The sequence below is a fragment of the Vanacampus margaritifer genome, chromosome 19 (assembly GCF_051991255.1).
Source record: "Vanacampus margaritifer isolate UIUO_Vmar chromosome 19, RoL_Vmar_1.0, whole genome shotgun sequence".
Classification (NCBI taxonomy): domain Eukaryota; kingdom Metazoa; phylum Chordata; class Actinopteri; order Syngnathiformes; family Syngnathidae; genus Vanacampus; species Vanacampus margaritifer.
Genome location: NC_135450.1, coordinates 4,426,333 through 4,432,021, shown reverse-complemented (window position 1 = coordinate 4,432,021; position 5,689 = coordinate 4,426,333).

Below are 5,689 nucleotides of genomic sequence, written 5' to 3'. Positions count from 1 at the left end.
CCCCTTGTGTGTGTACGTGAGAGTGCAATAACAAAAAACACACACAAAATCTCAGACCAGGGGATTACACTGACAGATCAAAATATTTAGAAATGAATTCATGCATAATTATTGTCCTAGCTGAGTAGTAGGCCCATATTTTTTCTCTTTTTACAGAAAAAAAAACATTTTTATAGACCCTAAAAAATTAGGCCGACACTGTCTGTGTCGCTCTAAACACAAGTGTCAACTTTTCCCAGGTGAAATGTCAGGTCATTTGTCAGTCTAAGACACACACACACACACACACACACACACACACACACACACACACACACACAAATGACATAACGAGACACACCTGGGCAAGACAAGTAGCTAAGGGTACTGATAGGTAAACACACAAGGCAAACACAGATGGGCAGGGCAATGAGAAGGAGACAAGGGAGACACAAGAAAAACAGAACGTACCAATGATCATGACAGAAACTAAAGAAACATTGACAAAAATCTAACAAAACCCAAACCGTGACTAAGGTAAAACAAAAAATAACCAAAACCTTGACAGTAACAACCCCCCCACCCTAAGGGACGGCTCCCGGACGTCCCACCAGGTCCCAAAAACAAAAAGAGCCCCAAGACAGGCGGGCTGGAAGGGGCACGGAGACAGGAGCACAGCCCACCCTCGCACAGAAATGTTCAATCATAAGTACTGTATGAATAATACAGCAATCCTATCTCACCGTGCCACCTGGATCTTCCAGAAAAGATGCCACCAAAAATGGTGGCTTGATTGATGGCCTTGTACTGCCAGGTGCCCACAGTATTTTGACCTCCTTCAGTAACTGACTGAGCCTGTTTTGGGGCATTTGTATTCCTTTCAAGAAAGCATAATTGCAAAATTGTGACATTTTCAAAATTAATTTGCTATTGCATTTCAGGGGTAGAGCTTGAAAATGACCTTGTATTTTTTTTTTGGGACTTTTCTTGTTGCCTTTCCCTCAGCCCAACTCTTCTACCAATTTCACATTACTTAAAACGATTCAGCTCAAGAGCACATACGTAAAGGTCAATATTTGCATGTTATACTCTTTATTATTATTACTTTTGTCTCGGGTGTGTTTCTAGACTAATGGGACAACAGCCAACGGACATGATTGATTAGACAACTAAATGAAAAACTTACACCACAGAATTCTGACGTAAAAATACTCGCTAGCCTCTAGCCACAGTGTTGCTAGTTTGCTCTGACCGCATGTACAGTAAGCCAGCTCTATGGCTAGCTTCCACCAACAAATTAAAATTGACTAATTGTACAAAGTATAGAATCTCTAATATAATCTTTGTTGTGTCACCGGGGTGGTTGGTGAATCCCAAAACACGCAGACCACAAAATAAGGATTGAGATTTATTCCACAATGATGCGTGAAAACAAACCACCCTAAAAAACTGGTTACAAATTAACACAACCGAGGACACTTGCAAAAGGCAAGGAGAACGAAAAACGCTTACTAAAAGCAAGGAATAACATCGCAAATACGGTTTCACACAAAATTTAAAGTACAATTTAGAATAACGAGGCAAGAGCACACACGCAAAGATATTACCTACAGGTAACGGTGAAAGAAACGCGAACTATAATCCCAACAATTAAGAAAGTTCAACAAAGAGCGACGTCATAATACAAGACACGTGAAAACTATAAATAACTAGAGATGGGACGTTTGACACTGAGACTCCGGAGCATGTGTCAGCCGAGTGAGACAGGCTGCTCGAAACAATGTATCAAAAGCCCCGATGAAACCTCCGTGATCACGTGCTGATGACGTATGCGGGTTCATGCGCGCTAATGAGATACCGGAAATTACGTAACTGATTCAATTGTTTTGGCGCGGTGTCAGCTGTTAAAAGGTGAAGGTATTAGTTGATCACTATATTAAGTGTAATCTTTGCGTGTTCTATGCAATTTTACTCTTTTGCTAAAGGAAACTGCCTCCCCACTGGAACCTGACGGCCAGTATCGGTTGTAAAACACTTCCTGTCAAATACCACCAGTACTTGAGCCAAAGGCCCCCCTTCGTCGGCCCCCCACTACTAAATCCCTTCAAAGATTGAAGGAATTGTATGATTACTATTTTAAGTGTAATCTTTGCGTGTTCAAAATCATTGTATCCGAGATCTGATGAACAAGGTTCCTTGCAAGGATTTATTTAAAAGCTTCCAAAGACACGTTAGGACACCACATCTGAATGCAACGTGATGACCCCAAGAGTGTGACAATTTACAGAACATCGACTCATTTATACAAAAAAGATAAAAGGTTCCTCCTCCCGGCTCTTGATTGAACAAAGGGCAGACATGTCAACTCCTAGTGACCAAATGTGTGATGTTATTAGCAAGCAGGCGTTTACATACAGACATGTTGATTCCAGGTTGGCCAAAGGTGTAATCTTATTAGTAAACAGACATTTACATACAGTTCCCCTTCTTGACTGGGGGAACAAATGCAATTAGGATCTAACCCCAGACTTTTAGACTCCAATGCCAAAAGGCTCTAAATAACATCATGCACATTCCTATCTTCAATAGCTTTGAGGGTGAGAGGATAAAATAAAGTTCACAAAATCATTATTCCACTGTATTCTATTAAACACTCATGATTATATCACATTGATATGCCTATAAGTAAATTAATAAACAGTAAAACATCAAATTGAAAATATTAAATGTCTTCAAGATTTAATGGGGAGTTTGACAGATGTGTTTGTGTTAGAAGCAACGGTCAGGACAATTGAGTTATTATACGCCCAGTTCATTATCCATTGGAATTTGGGTAGAAATAACATTTCTTTTATCACGGTGTGTTGTATTCAAACTCACGTCAAGGGGTTTCATGAAAAACCAAAATGGCAGAACAATTAACAAGAGAAAAATCGTCACAATGCAGCAATTAGTAGCAGAGTTCTTCTTCGAAGCCATCTTGAGAAGAAGTTCTTCCGTTGAGCGTTGGTTGATTTTATTTTTTTTTCTTTAAAAGGCGTTGTCAGCCTTTTTCCGAACCCTGGCTCACTGCCAGAGATCGCAGGAAAGGTCACGGGACTTCATTCCCTGTGTGACTCTAACCTTGTAAATTGATGAAAGGGGCCTGTGACTCAAATCACCATTGAGTGATTTCCCCCTTTCAAACAGCAGATTGACGCTTGATCAGCTTTCCCAGGCGAATCAACTGTGCCAATCATTGCCCATGGAAAAGGCACTCCAATGAATCTCCTCTCAGGACCTCCTCCGCATGCAGCTCCCCCCCCCCCCCCCCCCACTGGAAACGGCGTGTTTTGGATCCGTCAGATGGCTCCAACTGGTGTGGGCGTAGATCATCAGATGGTTGCCCTTGGTGGCAGCGTTGAACCAGAAACAGCCGGCCTTGTAGATGAGAGATGATACCAAGTATCCCCTTTTCGATACAAGCGCACTGCACAGGATGTATGCTCCTTGACCTTAAATGGACCTAACCAATGAGGACAAGACCATTTCCGATTAGTTACTTTCAACCACACATATTCACAATCATTTATTTTTGAAGGAACTTCTGGTTGGTTATCTGTTAGCTTAGAGAATGTAGACACTATCTCCTTAATTACTGGGGGCCTCTCAACGTGTGACTCCCCCAGCGGAACATTGGGGGCGGGAAACGGCCTGTTTTTATGACCCTCAAAAGGAGTCCAGCCTTTTTATATCTTATGAAGTTTTTGTTTTTTCAAATGGGTTCGTCTGATCCAATATTCCTAAGAAGCCCTTATGATAGTAGATAATAATTAATCAAATATTTTACCATGATATTTATTGTTGTAGATTTAGCATAAATGTGCTTTTTATCATACATCAAATTTCTGTATTTTTTACGCTGGTTTTTATTATAGCAGTGTAAATCGTTTAAAAACAACATCATCTTAACCCAAAACTGCTCATGTCCGGCCGGGCCATAAACAGTCTGAGAAGAGATTTATATATATTTATACCTTTAATAAACACTGCAGTCCTGCAGTTCATTTTTACAACTTGTCTCATAAAATAATGTCCACCAGGTGTCCCAATGTTCCTTCCACACCTAAATGGCAAATTCCATGAGCTCTAGAAATTATACTTTTCAATTGTTTCTGAAATTGAATATACTTACCTTATTTTCACCATGAGTTGTTTTTGCCAGCACTTACTTTTCCTCCCATGGTCAAAATCCGAACACCTCAATTCTCCACCTGTGAATTCATTCACTCACATACTGTAGAAGTATCACATTCAGACTAACTTATAGTCCTACATTTATTTAATTCTTACAAATTGCTGCTTCAAAGAGGAAAAAAAACAAAAACAAAACAGACACCTTGTGTCCTGTTGATAAGAAAAAACAAATTGGGGCAATTTGGCCAACACCAAGACTACAGGAGCAGATCCTGCTTAGCTTGCAACAACAATTCATAAAAACAAAAGCCCTTGAGGCACAAATTTGAATCCTGTCCAGGCAACACAGAGTGAGGAAAAAACAAACTAACTAAAATAAGATAAAAGATCAAAATACCTACTTCAAATAAACCAAAAAGTAATCTTAAAATGCTAATTATCCTCCCCTCTTCTACAGAGTAGTGGGGCTTGTAAAACACAGTAGGCAACTTTGCAGATCATGACCCAATTAAAAAATCACAGTGCTGCGACCTTAATCAAAAATTTAAAATTTAACCAGCAAATTCGCCGTAAGTGTTCCACATCTGAATCCAATCCAGAAGCTAAAATTTAAAAGGAAAATAGGCAAAAAGTTAGAAGACCAAATTCAACAAGCATCAAACAACGGAAAATATAGTATTAAAGATTAGAATAAATTTTATACTACCCTAATTCAAATAAGCCGTTCTCAATTTCCGAAACTGCGTTGCTATAGATCACATCTCCTTTTCCGACACAGTACAGAGTGCAAACTGTACTCAAACAGACCAAAATATGACTCAAGGGGCCAACCTCAGATGACTCGAACCTTGAGTCCACAACTAGAGTTTATATTCCTTCCTGTCCTTGTAGATAGCAGTTTATGCAGGGCAAAGTTCAAAGCAGGCCTTAGCTGTCACTGGAGACCCCTGACAGTTTCATCAGGACGGCTGTGATGAGAGTTTGAGATGTCTGCTCAAAGAGTTGATGGACATTTTGCTCAGATAATTCATAAGAGTCATTGAACAGTCACAGGGCGAGTGGATTTACAGTATACCATCCTTTTCGCAGTCCGTGTGATCACTTCCCCCCCGAAAGTGACCATTGTTCAGTTCGCCGTTCACTCTGTGCACCAAGCAGAGCAGTAGCATTCCCAACAGCCAGGTTATTCCAGCACGTTGGAGACACCCAAGAACAACACCTCTCGTCAAAGACTGAACCTGCCTGAAACACTTATACACTCGGAACAGACAGAGGGAGATGAGATCATAGCAAGAGATTTATATACTTGTTATAATTAAAAATAATAATTTTCTCAAAAAATATGTATTTTGTAGTTTCATCTAAATGTGTTCTACATTATAGCAAGTAGTATTACTATATTTACGCATATGTCTACCATAGACTTCTTCTTCATTATATGTTACCTCAAATTATGCTTAAAATGTGACAACTCCCAGTCGGCGCCCTCATGGGAAGTTCTCAAGTGTCAGGACTGACACACAAAATGGCCGAC